The sequence below is a fragment of the Triturus cristatus genome, chromosome 3_2 (assembly GCF_964204655.1).
Source record: "Triturus cristatus chromosome 3_2, aTriCri1.1, whole genome shotgun sequence".
In the NCBI taxonomy this organism is placed as follows: Eukaryota; Metazoa; Chordata; class Amphibia; order Caudata; family Salamandridae; genus Triturus; species Triturus cristatus.
In genome coordinates this window covers 31835166-31854798 of record NC_140584.1, presented here as the reverse complement: position 1 = coordinate 31854798, position 19633 = coordinate 31835166, and the positions used below count along the sequence as shown (strand labels likewise).

Sequence of the window (19633 nt, the reverse complement as noted above, 5' to 3'; positions counted from 1 at the left end):
CCCCCTTCGGACAAATGTATTTAATAACTAGGCTCACTCTGAATTGCCTACTTAATGGCGGATGTTGATTATTGTCCCCATAGTTAAGAGAAGGAGTCATTCGGGCATTAGTTGTTTTAGACCCATTTCTCTGATCAATACTAGTTAAAATATTAGGTTGTGTAGTCTGTATTTGTCCAAGGATGCTTGTTTCTGGTCCAGGAAGGACCTGGCTTGGCAGTTTGGGCTGGACTGTTCCCATGAGGCACAGGGTCAAGACTGATGTGCATATGGCCAGGTCTAAACTGGGTGGCATGGTGAGCAAAAGAATGATGGATTTAACCCAGATCTCTTGACTGGGGGTGAATGTTTTGATTTGTTCTGCAATCCGTCCATCAATTGTGTGTCTTTTACTAGTCTGTATTTGAGTCAAGGAGTGGGTCAAAGCAGAGTCTGCATTATATCCATCACAATATGGGTTTAGAGATATAATCGGGACAATTGAGCAATGTTTAAACTTGAATTTGGTGCTCCGTAAATATACTGCTGCTTAGCAGACACCCCTTTGCCTGGTATTTATGGATATGTATGCTTTGATTGCGACACTCGTTCCAAACTCTGGGTAAATGTATTATCCAGGGGGCTGGATAGAGCACTTGGGCACTTTCTTGAATATTTGCACACTGACATGAGCCAGGGTCAGATTGACTGCTTAGAATGGGGCTACCTGTTGGCGGTGCTGCTGAGATACGGATTGGACATGGGGTTCCTCCAAATGGTCGATTTACTGTACAAAAACCCCACAGTCCGGGTACGGTTGGGCCCATACATCTCCAATGCCGTACCGGTGAGTCGCGGCACCAGGCAAGAGTGCCCCTTGTCCCGGTTACTGTTTGCGGGGGCAATTGAGCCTCTAGCCGTGGCGATATGTGCAACACTGGGGGATGGCATAACACTAGGGGACGCGGTTTATCAAGTGTCGCTCTATGCAGACGACATGTTGGTCTATGTGAAAGACATAGGAAACATACCTGGCCAGCTGGCCCAGTTGTTGCAGACCTTCGCCACCATCTCGGGGCTCCGAGTGAATGCGGGCAAATCCTGCCTTTACGAGTTTTGAAGGGAAATCTTGATCCGGGGTACACCCTAAGTGGCACCCGAGTACAGTGGAAGGAGTGTACCTTCCGCTACCTGGGGATACAGATCTATCACCAACCGACAGACCGGTTCGACAGGAACCTGGGGAGGGTAGTAACTGCGATTAAATTGCAGGTGCGCTTATGGAACACACTTCCGCTGACAACCACAGGCAGGATAACACGGGCTAAAATGGTCATGCTCCCTCGACTTCTGTACTATTTCGCCAATTTACCTCTATTTATTCCAGCTGCCTTCTTTGCCACACTCACTAAACTGCTAAGGGACTTTATCTGGGGCACCGCTCGGCATAGACTGTCACTAGCGAAGTAATATTTTCCAACAGATCAGGGAGGCCTGGCTGCACCTTGTTTTGAACACCATTACCTTGCCGCCCAGCTGCAATGGGTTGCCCGTTGGCTCGTGGACAGGGGTAGAGAGGACACGGCAACACTACTGCCGCCATACTCGCTGGAGCACATAACTAGACTTTCACCCTGCTGCTACTGTAATGCCACCGGAGCCACTCCTCTTAGCGGTGGCACATAAATGTTACCATGGGACCCTAAATCTCACCAAAACTGCCATCCCCTATGCACCTGCAATACCACTGGAGGGATCCCCTAGAGAAGCAGGGGTGCTCACAGCTCCCACACTTGCAGAATGGCGGAAGGCTGATATCCAAACCCTTGGGGATTTATACCGGGATGGCGCGCTCATACCATAAGAGTCCCTGGTGGCGGAGGAGGGGCTCCCACCTGGACAGTTTTTAGCACACCGCTCCCTAATGGCAAAACTGACCACCAAATGGGGGGATAGGACCACAGAGCCCAGTCAACACCTAACCATACAGTATCTACACGTTATGGGGAGAGGCAGACACCTTGTCTGCTGCTTTTCGGCATCGCTGCGAACACATACAGCACCGAGTCTAGACCAACTCCGCCGCAAATGGGAACTAGATCTGGGGCAACAGCTAGCGGATAAGGAATGGGAACGGATACTAAAAAGCCCGGTGAGTATACCCAGAAACATGCGATTCCGCCAAATACAGTTATTAATTGTCCATAGGGCATATCTTACACCCGAGCTGATCAACAGGTACTTTCACTGCAATGATGCGATGTGCCCCAGGTGTAGAGAACAAGGGGCAGGACTGCTACATATGTTATGGAGTTGCCCTAGGCTAACTACATACTGGCACACAATCAGCAACCTGTTACAGGGTTGCAAAGGCCGCACTATCCCTTTTGAATGGCCCGCACACCTGTTGCACTACTTTTGAAGAGCCCCTACGGAAAAGGTGACCTCCCGGTTCCTAGATCTGGGACTAGTGGTTGCGAAACGTCTCCTAACAATGAGGTGGAAGGCGCAGAACCCGCCACTCACGCGGGCGTGGAGCTACTCACTCCTGGCATGGGCTAGGCAGAGGGAATTGCCATTCGTAGGGAGGAAACACTGGGGCTGAGGGAAAAAACCCATAGCAGCTCGCTGGGAAGTAATGCTCTGCGCGCTACAGCAGACGAGAAGGGAGGGACCAGGGAGCCAACCTGAGAGAACGGATACTGAACACACAAGAGGGGACACGCTTTCCACCAGCGCACTGCCGTGACATTCCAGTAAAGCTTTACCCTTGGTTGAGCTTCTACATGCGTGTAGTCACCGCTAACGCACAGCCACAATCACAAAGTAAATAATGGACACTGGGGGTTGGATGTGGGGAGGGGGTGAGGGAGTTAAATGTATATATACCGATCTATGCTGCCATTGTTATGGTTTCTTTGTTCTTAAGTAGGCAATCTGTTTGAACGCCCAAGGTGAATGACCGGGAAAGAACCTTGCACACTGTCATGACGTTAACACACTGCTACTGAACTGTAACTACAATGTTTGTAATATGAATTCCATATCACAGTTAATCTCGCTCCTGCATGAGTGCTCCTCTTCACAATTAAGGTACAATCAGTTTGCATGTGAATCCAATGTTACTATACATCCAGATGTTGGTGAATGGCCTCATGCACAACTGTTCGTTTACATACAAGTTGCCTGTCATGACTATGTGAAAACTAAAATCAATAAAAACAGATTTGAACAAAAAAAAAAGGGCCATGGTCACTCTTGTTTTTCTGCAAGTCCCTTCTGGTGAGCTGCCAACACATAATCATGCTACCTATGTCTCAAAAGACTTAGAGCCCATACCCAGAACAAGTTTGCTCACATACATACACAGAGGTACAAAAGGGGGTGGTGATGGACGGAGCATCAGAACCAATCAAACACTCACACCCAGTCAACAGATCTGGGTTTGATCCATCACCGTTCTTTAGCCCACTCTGCCACCCCAGTTCAGACATGGCCATATGCAAATCAGTCTGACCCTGTGCCTCATGGGAACAGTCCAGCCCGAACTGCCAAGCCATGCCTTCCCTGGACCGGAAACAAGCTTCCTAGGACCGGTTTCTGGCATTTCAGCCGTCTTCAGCCAGGCTTGCTTGAATCCAGTGGCAAAGTGAGCAAGGGACTCACGTCTGAGCATACCCTGCCAACTTATGGCGGACAAAGAGGTACAAAAGGGGGTGGTGATGGACGGAGCATCAGAACCAATCAAACACTCACACCCAGTCAACAGATCTGGGTTTGATCCATCACCGTTCTTTAGCCCACTCTGCCACCCCAGTTCAGACATGGCCATATGCAAATCAGTCTGACCCTGTGCCTCATGGGAACAGTCCAGCCCGAACTGCCAAGCCATGCCTTCCCTGGACCGGAAACAAGCTTCCTAGGACCGGTTTCTGGCATTTCAGCCGTCTTCAGCCAGGCTTGCTTGAATCCAGTGGCAAAGTGAGCAAGGGACTCACGTCTGAGCATACCCTGCCAACTTATGGCGGACAAAGAGGTACAAAAGGGGGTGGTGATGGACGGAGCATCAGAACCAATCAAACACTCACACCCAGTCAACAGATCTGGGTTTGATCCATCACCGTTCTTTAGCCCACTCTGCCACCCCAGTTCAGACATGGCCATATGCAAATCAGTCTGACCCTGTGCCTCATGGGAACAGTCCAGCCCGAACTGCCAAGCCATGCCTTCCCTGGACCGGAAACAAGCTTCCTAGGACCGGTTTCTGGCATTTCAGCCGTCTTCAGCCAGGCTTGCTTGAATCCAGTGGCAAAGTGAGCAAGGGACTCACGTCTGAGCATACCCTGCCAACTTATGGCGGACAAAGAGGTACAAAAGGGGGTGGTGATGGACGGAGCATCAGAACCAATCAAACACTCACACCCAGTCAACAGATCTGGGTTTGATCCATCACCGTTCTTTAGCCCACTCTGCCACCCCAGTTCAGACATGGCCATATGCAAATCAGTCTGACCCTGTGCCTCATGGGAACAGTCCAGCCCGAACTGCCAAGCCATGCCTTCCCTGGACCGGAAACAAGCTTCCTAGGACCGGTTTCTGGCATTTCAGCCGTCTTCAGCCAGGCTTGCTTGAATCCAGTGGCAAAGTGAGCAAGGGACTCATGTCTGAGCATACCCTGCCAACTTATGGCGGACAAAGAGGTACAAAAGGGGGTGGTGATGGACGGAGCATCAGAACCAATCAAACACTCACACCCAGTCAACAGATCTGGGTTTGATCCATCACCGTTCTTTAGCCCACTCTGCCACCCCAGTTCAGACATGGCCATATGCAAATCAGTCTGACCCTGTGCCTCATGGGAACAGTCCAGCCCGAACTGCCAAGCCATGCCTTCCCTGGACCGGAAACAAGCTTCCTAGGACCGGTTTCTGGCATTTCAGCCGTCTTCAGCCAGGCTTGCTTGAATCCAGTGGCAAAGTGAGCAAGGGACTCACGTCTGAGCATACCCTGCCAACTTATGGCGGACAAAGAGGTACAAAAGGGGGTGGTGATGGACGGAGCATCAGAACCAATCAAACACTCACACCCAGTCAACAGATCTGGGTTTGATCCATCACCGTTCTTTAGCCCACTCTGCCACCCCAGTTCAGACATGGCCATATGCAAATCAGTCTGACCCTGTGCCTCATGGGAACAGTCCAGCCCGAACTGCCAAGCCATGCCTTCCCTGGACCGGAAACAAGCTTCCTAGGACCGGTTTCTGGCATTTCAGCCGTCTTCAGCCAGGCTTGCTTGAATCCAGTGGCAAAGTGAGCAAGGGACTCACGTCTGAGCATACCCTGCCAACTTATGGCGGACAAAGAGGTACAAAAGGGGGTGGTGATGGACGGAGCATCAGAACCAATCAAACACTCACACCCAGTCAACAGATCTGGGTTTGATCCATCACCGTTCTTTAGCCCACTCTGCCACCCCAGTTCAGACATGGCCATATGCAAATCAGTCTGACCCTGTGCCTCATGGGAACAGTCCAGCCCGAACTGCCAAGCCATGCCTTCCCTGGACCGGAAACAAGCTTCCTAGGACCGGTTTCTGGCATTTCAGCCGTCTTCAGCCAGGCTTGCTTGAATCCAGTGGCAAAGTGAGCAAGGGACTCACGTCTGAGCATACCCTGCCAACTTATGGCGGACAAAGAGGTACAAAAGGGGGTGGTGATGGACGGAGCATCAGAACCAATCAAACACTCACACCCAGTCAACAGATCTGGGTTTGATCCATCACCGTTCTTTAGCCCACTCTGCCACCCCAGTTCAGACATGGCCATATGCAAATCAGTCTGACCCTGTGCCTCATGGGAACAGTCCAGCCCGAACTGCCAAGCCATGCCTTCCCTGGACCGGAAACAAGCTTCCTAGGACCGGTTTCTGGCATTTCAGCCGTCTTCAGCCAGGCTTGCTTGAATCCAGTGGCAAAGTGAGCAAGGGACTCACGTCTGAGCATACCCTGCCAACTTATGGCGGACAAAGAGGTACAAAAGGGGGTGGTGATGGACGGAGCATCAGAACCAATCAAACACTCACACCCAGTCAACAGATCTGGGTTTGATCCATCACCGTTCTTTAGCCCACTCTGCCACCCCAGTTCAGACATGGCCATATGCAAATCAGTCTGACCCTGTGCCTCATGGGAACAGTCCAGCCCGAACTGCCAAGCCATGCCTTCCCTGGACCGGAAACAAGCTTCCTAGGACCGGTTTCTGGCATTTCAGCCGTCTTCAGCCAGGCTTGCTTGAATCCAGTGGCAAAGTGAGCAAGGGACTCACGTCTGAGCATACCCTGCCAACTTATGGCGGACAAAGAGGTACAAAAGGGGGTGGTGATGGACGGAGCATCAGAACCAATCAAACACTCACACCCAGTCAACAGATCTGGGTTTGATCCATCACCGTTCTTTAGCCCACTCTGCCACCCCAGTTCAGACATGGCCATATGCAAATCAGTCTGACCCTGTGCCTCATGGGAACAGTCCAGCCCGAACTGCCAAGCCATGCCTTCCCTGGACCGGAAACAAGCTTCCTAGGACCGGTTTCTGGCATTTCAGCCGTCTTCAGCCAGGCTTGCTTGAATCCAGTGGCAAAGTGAGCAAGGGACTCACGTCTGAGCATACCCTGCCAACTTATGGCGGACAAAGAGGTACAAAAGGGGGTGGTGATGGACGGAGCATCAGAACCAATCAAACACTCACACCCAGTCAACAGATCTGGGTTTGATCCATCACCGTTCTTTAGCCCACTCTGCCACCCCAGTTCAGACATGGCCATATGCAAATCAGTCTGACCCTGTGCCTCATGGGAACAGTCCAGCCCGAACTGCCAAGCCATGCCTTCCCTGGACCGGAAACAAGCTTCCTAGGACCGGTTTCTGGCATTTCAGCCGTCTTCAGCCAGGCTTGCTTGAATCCAGTGGCAAAGTGAGCAAGGGACTCACGTCTGAGCATACCCTGCCAACTTATGGCGGACAAAGAGGTACAAAAGGGGGTGGTGATGGACGGAGCATCAGAACCAATCAAACACTCACACCCAGTCAACAGATCTGGGTTTGATCCATCACCGTTCTTTAGCCCACTCTGCCACCCCAGTTCAGACATGGCCATATGCAAATCAGTCTGACCCTGTGCCTCATGGGAACAGTCCAGCCCGAACTGCCAAGCCATGCCTTCCCTGGACCGGAAACAAGCTTCCTAGGACCGGTTTCTGGCATTTCAGCCGTCTTCAGCCAGGCTTGCTTGAATCCAGTGGCAAAGTGAGCAAGGGACTCACGTCTGAGCATACCCTGCCAACTTATGGCGGACAAAGAGGTACAAAAGGGGGTGGTGATGGACGGAGCATCAGAACCAATCAAACACTCACACCCAGTCAACAGATCTGGGTTTGATCCATCACCGTTCTTTAGCCCACTCTGCCACCCCAGTTCAGACATGGCCATATGCAAATCAGTCTGACCCTGTGCCTCATGGGAACAGTCCAGCCCGAACTGCCAAGCCATGCCTTCCCTGGACCGGAAACAAGCTTCCTAGGACCGGTTTCTGGCATTTCAGCCGTCTTCAGCCAGGCTTGCTTGAATCCAGTGGCAAAGTGAGCAAGGGACTCACGTCTGAGCATACCCTGCCAACTTATGGCGGACAAAGAGGTACAAAAGGGGGTGGTGATGGACGGAGCATCAGAACCAATCAAACACTCACACCCAGTCAACAGATCTGGGTTTGATCCATCACCGTTCTTTAGCCCACTCTGCCACCCCAGTTCAGACATGGCCATATGCAAATCAGTCTGACCCTGTGCCTCATGGGAACAGTCCAGCCCGAACTGCCAAGCCATGCCTTCCCTGGACCGGAAACAAGCTTCCTAGGACCGGTTTCTGGCATTTCAGCCGTCTTCAGCCAGGCTTGCTTGAATCCAGTGGCAAAGTGAGCAAGGGACTCACGTCTGAGCATACCCTGCCAACTTATGGCGGACAAAGAGGTACAAAAGGGGGTGGTGATGGACGGAGCATCAGAACCAATCAAACACTCACACCCAGTCAACAGATCTGGGTTTGATCCATCACCGTTCTTTAGCCCACTCTGCCACCCCAGTTCAGACATGGCCATATGCAAATCAGTCTGACCCTGTGCCTCATGGGAACAGTCCAGCCCGAACTGCCAAGCCATGCCTTCCCTGGACCGGAAACAAGCTTCCTAGGACCGGTTTCTGGCATTTCAGCCGTCTTCAGCCAGGCTTGCTTGAATCCAGTGGCAAAGTGAGCAAGGGACTCACGTCTGAGCATACCCTGCCAACTTATGGCGGACAAAGAGGTACAAAAGGGGGTGGTGATGGACGGAGCATCAGAACCAATCAAACACTCACACCCAGTCAACAGATCTGGGTTTGATCCATCACCGTTCTTTAGCCCACTCTGCCACCCCAGTTCAGACATGGCCATATGCAAATCAGTCTGACCCTGTGCCTCATGGGAACAGTCCAGCCCGAACTGCCAAGCCATGCCTTCCCTGGACCGGAAACAAGCTTCCTAGGACCGGTTTCTGGCATTTCAGCCGTCTTCAGCCAGGCTTGCTTGAATCCAGTGGCAAAGTGAGCAAGGGACTCACGTCTGAGCATACCCTGCCAACTTATGGCGGACAAAGAGGTACAAAAGGGGGTGGTGATGGACGGAGCATCAGAACCAATCAAACACTCACACCCAGTCAACAGATCTGGGTTTGATCCATCACCGTTCTTTAGCCCACTCTGCCACCCCAGTTCAGACATGGCCATATGCAAATCAGTCTGACCCTGTGCCTCATGGGAACAGTCCAGCCCGAACTGCCAAGCCATGCCTTCCCTGGACCGGAAACAAGCTTCCTAGGACCGGTTTCTGGCATTTCAGCCGTCTTCAGCCAGGCTTGCTTGAATCCAGTGGCAAAGTGAGCAAGGGACTCACGTCTGAGCATACCCTGCCAACTTATGGCGGACAAAGAGGTACAAAAGGGGGTGGTGATGGACGGAGCATCAGAACCAATCAAACACTCACACCCAGTCAACAGATCTGGGTTTGATCCATCACCGTTCTTTAGCCCACTCTGCCACCCCAGTTCAGACATGGCCATATGCAAATCAGTCTGACCCTGTGCCTCATGGGAACAGTCCAGCCCGAACTGCCAAGCCATGCCTTCCCTGGACCGGAAACAAGCTTCCTAGGACCGGTTTCTGGCATTTCAGCCGTCTTCAGCCAGGCTTGCTTGAATCCAGTGGCAAAGTGAGCAAGGGACTCACGTCTGAGCATACCCTGCCAACTTATGGCGGACAAAGAGGTACAAAAGGGGGTGGTGATGGACGGAGCATCAGAACCAATCAAACACTCACACCCAGTCAACAGATCTGGGTTTGATCCATCACCGTTCTTTAGCCCACTCTGCCACCCCAGTTCAGACATGGCCATATGCAAATCAGTCTGACCCTGTGCCTCATGGGAACAGTCCAGCCCGAACTGCCAAGCCATGCCTTCCCTGGACCGGAAACAAGCTTCCTAGGACCGGTTTCTGGCATTTCAGCCGTCTTCAGCCAGGCTTGCTTGAATCCAGTGGCAAAGTGAGCAAGGGACTCACGTCTGAGCATACCCTGCCAACTTATGGCGGACAAAGAGGTACAAAAGGGGGTGGTGATGGACGGAGCATCAGAACCAATCAAACACTCACACCCAGTCAACAGATCTGGGTTTGATCCATCACCGTTCTTTAGCCCACTCTGCCACCCCAGTTCAGACATGGCCATATGCAAATCAGTCTGACCCTGTGCCTCATGGGAACAGTCCAGCCCGAACTGCCAAGCCATGCCTTCCCTGGACCGGAAACAAGCTTCCTAGGACCGGTTTCTGGCATTTCAGCCGTCTTCAGCCAGGCTTGCTTGAATCCAGTGGCAAAGTGAGCAAGGGACTCACGTCTGAGCATACCCTGCCAACTTATGGCGGACAAAGAGGTACAAAAGGGGGTGGTGATGGACGGAGCATCAGAACCAATCAAACACTCACACCCAGTCAACAGATCTGGGTTTGATCCATCACCGTTCTTTAGCCCACTCTGCCACCCCAGTTCAGACATGGCCATATGCAAATCAGTCTGACCCTGTGCCTCATGGGAACAGTCCAGCCCGAACTGCCAAGCCATGCCTTCCCTGGACCGGAAACAAGCTTCCTAGGACCGGTTTCTGGCATTTCAGCCGTCTTCAGCCAGGCTTGCTTGAATCCAGTGGCAAAGTGAGCAAGGGACTCACGTCTGAGCATACCCTGCCAACTTATGGCGGACAAAGAGGTACAAAAGGGGGTGGTGATGGACGGAGCATCAGAACCAATCAAACACTCACACCCAGTCAACAGATCTGGGTTTGATCCATCACCGTTCTTTAGCCCACTCTGCCACCCCAGTTCAGACATGGCCATATGCAAATCAGTCTGACCCTGTGCCTCATGGGAACAGTCCAGCCCGAACTGCCAAGCCATGCCTTCCCTGGACCGGAAACAAGCTTCCTAGGACCGGTTTCTGGCATTTCAGCCGTCTTCAGCCAGGCTTGCTTGAATCCAGTGGCAAAGTGAGCAAGGGACTCACGTCTGAGCATACCCTGCCAACTTATGGCGGACAAAGAGGTACAAAAGGGGGTGGTGATGGACGGAGCATCAGAACCAATCAAACACTCACACCCAGTCAACAGATCTGGGTTTGATCCATCACCGTTCTTTAGCCCACTCTGCCACCCCAGTTCAGACATGGCCATATGCAAATCAGTCTGACCCTGTGCCTCATGGGAACAGTCCAGCCCGAACTGCCAAGCCATGCCTTCCCTGGACCGGAAACAAGCTTCCTAGGACCGGTTTCTGGCATTTCAGCCGTCTTCAGCCAGGCTTGCTTGAATCCAGTGGCAAAGTGAGCAAGGGACTCACGTCTGAGCATACCCTGCCAACTTATGGCGGACAAAGAGGTACAAAAGGGGGTGGTGATGGACGGAGCATCAGAACCAATCAAACACTCACACCCAGTCAACAGATCTGGGTTTGATCCATCACCGTTCTTTAGCCCACTCTGCCACCCCAGTTCAGACATGGCCATATGCAAATCAGTCTGACCCTGTGCCTCATGGGAACAGTCCAGCCCGAACTGCCAAGCCATGCCTTCCCTGGACCGGAAACAAGCTTCCTAGGACCGGTTTCTGGCATTTCAGCCGTCTTCAGCCAGGCTTGCTTGAATCCAGTGGCAAAGTGAGCAAGGGACTCACGTCTGAGCATACCCTGCCAACTTATGGCGGACAAAGAGGTACAAAAGGGGGTGGTGATGGACGGAGCATCAGAACCAATCAAACACTCACACCCAGTCAACAGATCTGGGTTTGATCCATCACCGTTCTTTAGCCCACTCTGCCACCCCAGTTCAGACATGGCCATATGCAAATCAGTCTGACCCTGTGCCTCATGGGAACAGTCCAGCCCGAACTGCCAAGCCATGCCTTCCCTGGACCGGAAACAAGCTTCCTAGGACCGGTTTCTGGCATTTCAGCCGTCTTCAGCCAGGCTTGCTTGAATCCAGTGGCAAAGTGAGCAAGGGACTCACGTCTGAGCATACCCTGCCAACTTATGGCGGACAAAGAGGTACAAAAGGGGGTGGTGATGGACGGAGCATCAGAACCAATCAAACACTCACACCCAGTCAACAGATCTGGGTTTGATCCATCACCGTTCTTTAGCCCACTCTGCCACCCCAGTTCAGACATGGCCATATGCAAATCAGTCTGACCCTGTGCCTCATGGGAACAGTCCAGCCCGAACTGCCAAGCCATGCCTTCCCTGGACCGGAAACAAGCTTCCTAGGACCGGTTTCTGGCATTTCAGCCGTCTTCAGCCAGGCTTGCTTGAATCCAGTGGCAAAGTGAGCAAGGGACTCACGTCTGAGCATACCCTGCCAACTTATGGCGGACAAAGAGGTACAAAAGGGGGTGGTGATGGACGGAGCATCAGAACCAATCAAACACTCACACCCAGTCAACAGATCTGGGTTTGATCCATCACCGTTCTTTAGCCCACTCTGCCACCCCAGTTCAGACATGGCCATATGCAAATCAGTCTGACCCTGTGCCTCATGGGAACAGTCCAGCCCGAACTGCCAAGCCATGCCTTCCCTGGACCGGAAACAAGCTTCCTAGGACCGGTTTCTGGCATTTCAGCCGTCTTCAGCCAGGCTTGCTTGAATCCAGTGGCAAAGTGAGCAAGGGACTCACGTCTGAGCATACCCTGCCAACTTATGGCGGACAAAGAGGTACAAAAGGGGGTGGTGATGGACGGAGCATCAGAACCAATCAAACACTCACACCCAGTCAACAGATCTGGGTTTGATCCATCACCGTTCTTTAGCCCACTCTGCCACCCCAGTTCAGACATGGCCATATGCAAATCAGTCTGACCCTGTGCCTCATGGGAACAGTCCAGCCCGAACTGCCAAGCCATGCCTTCCCTGGACCGGAAACAAGCTTCCTAGGACCGGTTTCTGGCATTTCAGCCGTCTTCAGCCAGGCTTGCTTGAATCCAGTGGCAAAGTGAGCAAGGGACTCACGTCTGAGCATACCCTGCCAACTTATGGCGGACAAAGAGGTACAAAAGGGGGTGGTGAGTGTTTGATTGGTTCTGATGCTCCGTCCATCACCACCCCCTTTTGTACCGCTATGTTCGCCATAAGTTGGCAGGGTATGCTCAGACGTGAGTCCCTTGCTCACTTTGCCACCAGATTCAAGCAAGCCTGGCTGAAGATGGCTGAAATGCCAGAAACCGGTCCTAGGAAGCTTGTTTCCGGTCCAGGGAAGGCATGTCTTGGCAGTTCGGGCTGGACTGTTCCCATGAGGCACAGGGTCAGACTGATTTGCATATGGCCATGTCTGAACTGGGGTGGCAGAGTGGGCTAAAGAACGGTGATGGATCAAACCCAGATCTGTTGACTGGGTGTGAGTGTTTGATTGGTTCTGATGCTCCGTCCATCACCACCCCCTTTTGTACCGCTATGTTCGCCATAAGTTGGCAGGGTATGCTCAGACGTGAGTCCCTTGCTCACTTTGCCACCAGATTCAAGCAAGCCTGGCTGAAGATGGCTGAAATGCCAGAAACCGGTCCTAGGAAGCTTGTTTCCGGTCCAGGGAAGGCATGTCTTGGCAGTTCGGGCTGGACTGTTCCCATGAGGCACAGGGTCAGACTGATTTGCATATGGCCATGTCTGAACTGGGGTGGCAGAGTGGGCTAAAGAACGGTGATGGATCAAACCCAGATCTGTTGACTGGGTGTGAGTGTTTGATTGGTTCTGATGCTCCGTCCATCACCACCCCCTTTTGTACCGCTATGTTCGCCATAAGTTGGCAGGGTATGCTCAGACGTGAGTCCCTTGCTCACTTTGCCACCAGATTCAAGCAAGCCTGGCTGAAGATGGCTGAAATGCCAGAAACCGGTCCTAGGAAGCTTGTTTCCGGTCCAGGGAAGGCATGTCTTGGCAGTTCGGGCTGGACTGTTCCCATGAGGCACAGGGTCAGACTGATTTGCATATGGCCATGTCTGAACTGGGGTGGCAGAGTGGGCTAAAGAACGGTGATGGATCAAACCCAGATCTGTTGACTGGGTGTGAGTGTTTGATTGGTTCTGATGCTCCGTCCATCACCACCCCCTTTTGTACCGCTATGTTCGCCATAAGTTGGCAGGGTATGCTCAGACGTGAGTCCCTTGCTCACTTTGCCACCAGATTCAAGCAAGCCTGGCTGAAGATGGCTGAAATGCCAGAAACCGGTCCTAGGAAGCTTGTTTCCGGTCCAGGGAAGGCATGTCTTGGCAGTTCGGGCTGGACTGTTCCCATGAGGCACAGGGTCAGACTGATTTGCATATGGCCATGTCTGAACTGGGGTGGCAGAGTGGGCTAAAGAACGGTGATGGATCAAACCCAGATCTGTTGACTGGGTGTGAGTGTTTGATTGGTTCTGATGCTCCGTCCATCACCACCCCCTTTTGTACCGCTATGTTCGCCATAAGTTGGCAGGGTATGCTCAGACGTGAGTCCCTTGCTCACTTTGCCACCAGATTCAAGCAAGCCTGGCTGAAGATGGCTGAAATGCCAGAAACCGGTCCTAGGAAGCTTGTTTCCGGTCCAGGGAAGGCATGTCTTGGCAGTTCGGGCTGGACTGTTCCCATGAGGCACAGGGTCAGACTGATTTGCATATGGCCATGTCTGAACTGGGGTGGCAGAGTGGGCTAAAGAACGGTGATGGATCAAACCCAGATCTGTTGACTGGGTGTGAGTGTTTGATTGGTTCTGATGCTCCGTCCATCACCACCCCCTTTTGTACCGCTATGTTCGCCATAAGTTGGCAGGGTATGCTCAGACGTGAGTCCCTTGCTCACTTTGCCACCAGATTCAAGCAAGCCTGGCTGAAGATGGCTGAAATGCCAGAAACCGGTCCTAGGAAGCTTGTTTCCGGTCCAGGGAAGGCATGTCTTGGCAGTTCGGGCTGGACTGTTCCCATGAGGCACAGGGTCAGACTGATTTGCATATGGCCATGTCTGAACTGGGGTGGCAGAGTGGGCTAAAGAACGGTGATGGATCAAAACCAGATCTGTTGACTGGGTGTGAGTGTTTGATTGGTTCTGATGCTCCGTCCATCACCACCCCCTTTTGTACCGCTATGTTCGCCATAAGTTGGCAGGGTATGCTCAGACGTGAGTCCCTTGCTCACTTTGCCACCAGATTCAAGCAAGCCTGGCTGAAGATGGCTGAAATGCCAGAAACCGGTCCTAGGAAGCTTGTTTCCGGTCCAGGGAAGGCATGTCTTGGCAGTTCGGGCTGGACTGTTCCCATGAGGCACAGGGTCAGACTGATTTGCATATGGCCATGTCTGAACTGGGGTGGCAGAGTGGGCTAAAGAACGGTGATGGATCAAACCCAGATCTGTTGACTGGGTGTGAGTGTTTGATTGGTTCTGATGCTCCGTCCATCACCACCCCCTTTTGTACCGCTATGTTCGCCATAAGTTGGCAGGGTATGCTCAGACGTGAGTCCCTTGCTCACTTTGCCACCAGATTCAAGCAAGCCTGGCTGAAGATGGCTGAAATGCCAGAAACCGGTCCTAGGAAGCTTGTTTCCGGTCCAGGGAAGGCATGTCTTGGCAGTTCGGGCTGGACTGTTCCCATGAGGCACAGGGTCAGACTGATTTGCATATGGCCATGTCTGAACTGGGGTGGCAGAGTGGGTTAAAGAACGGTGATGGATCAAACCCAGATCTGTTGACTGGGTGTGAGTGTTTGATTGGTTCTGATGCTCCGTCCATCACCACCCCCTTTTGTACCGCTATGTTCGCCATAAGTTGGCAGGGTATGCTCAGACGTGAGTCCCTTGCTCACTTTGCCACCAGATTCAAGCAAGCCTGGCTGAAGATGGCTGAAATGCCAGAAACCGGTCCTAGGAAGCTTGTTTCCGGTCCAGGGAAGGCATGTCTTGGCAGTTCGGGCTGGACTGTTCCCATGAGGCACAGGGTCAGACTGATTTGCATATGGCCATGTCTGAACTGGGGTGGCAGAGTGGGCTAAAGAACGGTGATGGATCAAACCCAGATCTGTTGACTGGGTGTGAGTGTTTGATTGGTTCTGATGCTCCGTCCATCACCACCCCCTTTTGTACCGCTATGTTCGCCATAAGTTGGCAGGGTATGCTCAGACGTGAGTCCCTTGCTCACTTTGCCACCAGATTCAAGCAAGCCTGGCTGAAGATGGCTGAAATGCCAGAAACCGGTCCTAGGAAGCTTGTTTCCGGTCCAGGGAAGGCATGTCTTGGCAGTTCGGGCTGGACTGTTCCCATGAGGCACAGGGTCAGACTGATTTGCATATGGCCATGTCTGAACTGGGGTGGCAGAGTGGGCTAAAGAACGGTGATGGATCAAACCCAGATCTGTTGACTGGGTGTGAGTGTTTGATTGGTTCTGATGCTCCGTCCATCACCACCCCCTTTTGTACCGCTATGTTCGCCATAAGTTGGCAGGGTATGCTCAGACGTGAGTCCCTTGCTCACTTTGCCACCAGATTCAAGCAAGCCTGGCTGAAGATGGCTGAAATGCCAGAAACCGGTCCTAGGAAGCTTGTTTCCGGTCCAGGGAAGGCATGTCTTGGCAGTTCGGGCTGGACTGTTCCCATGAGGCACAGGGTCAGACTGATTTGCATATGGCCATGTCTGAACTGGGGTGGCAGAGTGGGCTAAAGAACGGTGATGGATCAAACCCAGATCTGTTGACTGGGTGTGAGTGTTTGATTGGTTCTGATGCTCCGTCCATCACCACCCCCTTTTGTACCGCTATGTTCGCCATAAGTTGGCAGGGTATGCTCAGACGTGAGTCCCTTGCTCACTTTGCCACCAGATTCAAGCAAGCCTGGCTGAAGATGGCTGAAATGCCAGAAACCGGTCCTAGGAAGCTTGTTTCCGGTCCAGGGAAGGCATGTCTTGGCAGTTCGGGCTGGACTGTTCCCATGAGGCACAGGGTCAGACTGATTTGCATATGGCCATGTCTGAACTGGGGTGGCAGAGTGGGCTAAAGAACGGTGATGGATCAAACCCAGATCTGTTGACTGGGTGTGAGTGTTTGATTGGTTCTGATGCTCCGTCCATCACCACCCCCTTTTGTACCGCTATGTTCGCCATAAGTTGGCAGGGTATGCTCAGACGTGAGTCCCTTGCTCACTTTGCCACCAGATTCAAGCAAGCCTGGCTGAAGATGGCTGAAATGCCAGAAACCGGTCCTAGGAAGCTTGTTTCCGGTCCAGGGAAGGCATGTCTTGGCAGTTCGGGCTGGACTGTTCCCATGAGGCACAGGGTCAGACTGATTTGCATATGGCCATGTCTGAACTGGGGTGGCAGAGTGGGCTAAAGAACGGTGATGGATCAAACCCAGATCTGTTGACTGGGTGTGAGTGTTTGATTGGTTCTGATGCTCCGTCCATCACCACCCCCTTTTGTACCGCTATGTTCGCCATAAGTTGGCAGGGTATGCTCAGACGTGAGTCCCTTGCTCACTTTGCCACCAGATTCAAGCAAGCCTGGCTGAAGATGGCTGAAATGCCAGAAACCGGTCCTAGGAAGCTTGTTTCCGGTCCAGGGAAGGCATGTCTTGGCAGTTCGGGCTGGACTGTTCCCATGAGGCACAGGGTCAGACTGATTTGCATATGGCCATGTCTGAACTGGGGTGGCAGAGTGGGCTAAAGAACGGTGATGGATCAAACCCAGATCTGTTGACTGGGTGTGAGTGTTTGATTGGTTCTGATGCTCCGTCCATCACCACCCCCTTTTGTACCGCTATGTTCGCCATAAGTTGGCAGGGTATGCTCAGACGTGAGTCCCTTGCTCACTTTGCCACCAGATTCAAGCAAGCCTGGCTGAAGATGGCTGAAATGCCAGAAACCGGTCCTAGGAAGCTTGTTTCCGGTCCAGGGAAGGCATGTCTTGGCAGTTCGGGCTGGACTGTTCCCATGAGGCACAGGGTCAGACTGATTTGCATATGGCCATGTCTGAACTGGGGTGGCAGAGTGGGCTAAAGAACGGTGATGGATCAAACCCAGATCTGTTGACTGGGTGTGAGTGTTTGATTGGTTCTGATGCTCCGTCCATCACCACCCCCTTTTGTACCGCTATGTTCGCCATAAGTTGGCAGGGTATGCTCAGACGTGAGTCCCTTGCTCACTTTGCCACCAGATTCAAGCAAGCCTGGCTGAAGATGGCTGAAATGCCAGAAACCGGTCCTAGGAAGCTTGTTTCCGGTCCAGGGAAGGCATGTCTTGGCAGTTCGGGCTGGACTGTTCCCATGAGGCACAGGGTCAGACTGATTTGCATATGGCCATGTCTGAACTGGGGTGGCAGAGTGGGCTAAAGAACGGTGATGGATCAAACCCAGATCTGTTGACTGGGTGTGTGTGTTTGATTGGTTCTGATGCTCCGTCCATCACCACCCCCTTTTGTACCGCTATGTTCGCCATAAGTTGGCAGGGTATGCTCAGACGTGAGTCCCTTGCTCACTTTGCCACCAGATTCAAGCAAGCCTGGCTGAAGATGGCTGAAATGCCAGAAACCGGTCCTAGGAAGCTTGTTTCCGGTCCAGGGAAGGCATGTCTTGGCAGTTCGGGCTGGACTGTTCCCATGAGGCACAGGGTCAGACTGATTTGCATATGGCCATGTCTGAACTGGGGTGGCAGAGTGGGCTAAAGAACGGTGATGGATCAAACCCAGATCTGTTGACTGGGTGTGAGTGTTTGATTGGTTCTGATGCTCCGTCCATCACCACCCCCTTTTGTACCGCTATGTTCGCCATAAGTTGGCAGGGTATGCTCAGACGTGAGTCCCTTGCTCACTTTGCCACCAGATTCAAGCAAGCCTGGCTGAAGATGGCTGAAATGCCAGAAACCGGTCCTAGGAAGCTTGTTTCCGGTCCAGGGAAGGCATGTCTTGGCAGTTCGGGCTGGACTGTTCCCATGAGGCACAGGGTCAGACTGATTTGCATATGGCCATGTCTGAACTGGGGTGGCAGAGTGGGCTAAAGAACGGTGATGGATCAAACCCAGATCTGTTGACTGGGTGTGAGTGTTTGATTGGTTCTGATGCTCCGTCCATCACCACCCCCTTTTGTACCACATACATACACAGCGCTAAGCAGATTAGAGTTCCAAGGCCCACGTCATCTTTTGCAAATCTGCACTTTCCTGGTGCACAGGTGTTCCCCACTTCTTTGGCAAGCTGTCATTAGTGGATGTGCCTTTATCTATGGTCTCATGAGAGCCATTTTTAGGTCAAGCAAACTGTGGGCTTACCAAGAGCATACAGGTCTTTGGAGCCTGCTCATTGCTTACCACTGTTTGGCTTTCCTGTCACTCATTTGCCTGCTTATTTGTGTCCCAGCTTGTCAATCTTTTGTTTATTCCTCCCCTGAAGTATTGCCTCTTTACCGCATCTGCCATGACTTAAATGTTTATATTGCTTTTGAGTTAAGCACTCCATGGGAGGGCATGTGTTTTATAGCGGTCCCTCTCGTATACATCTCTCACCCTCCACTCTTTGTTGCTCTGTTGCCCAAATGTTTCTTGCCACTTTTTTCCATGTTGTGCTTGCCGTCTAGAGAATTCTCTCCTCCGCTGCTTCCTCATCCATGTGCTTATCCCCACTTGCTCCCTCGCTCTCCCTAACCCTTTGCATGGTGCGCGCACTGACAAAATGATGTGACCACCAAGAAAAGTGGCAGACACCTCAAGGCTTACAGGTACCTTCTGAGGTTTCAGACCTTAAAGCTGGGGAAGAGCCAAAAATAAATGTTGATGAACTGGGGGAAAGGTCATATTTCAGAATAAAGAGGGATTTGAGAGAGTCAGTGGGCAAAGGCAGAGTACGCCTGTAGGAAACGGACAAGGGATAGAGACTGGGCCTCTGATATAAAACAGTTATGGAGGAGAATCACAATGATCAGCTTAAGAGAAGAAAAAGACAAGACTTTAAGGCACTACATGGCTTTTTAAGTTATCCGGCTTGTTGGGAATGACCAGATACAGTAGAGCTATAGGAAAGCCAAATGTTTTCAGGC

General features: G+C 52.2%; 1 protein-coding gene across 10 annotated transcripts in view; it reads right to left on the bottom strand.

The window, feature by feature from the left end:
- APLP2 (amyloid beta precursor like protein 2) overlaps positions 1–19633 on the bottom strand; it is a 697478-nt gene that overhangs the window by 489209 nt on the left and 188636 nt on the right. The window lies entirely within an intron of this gene.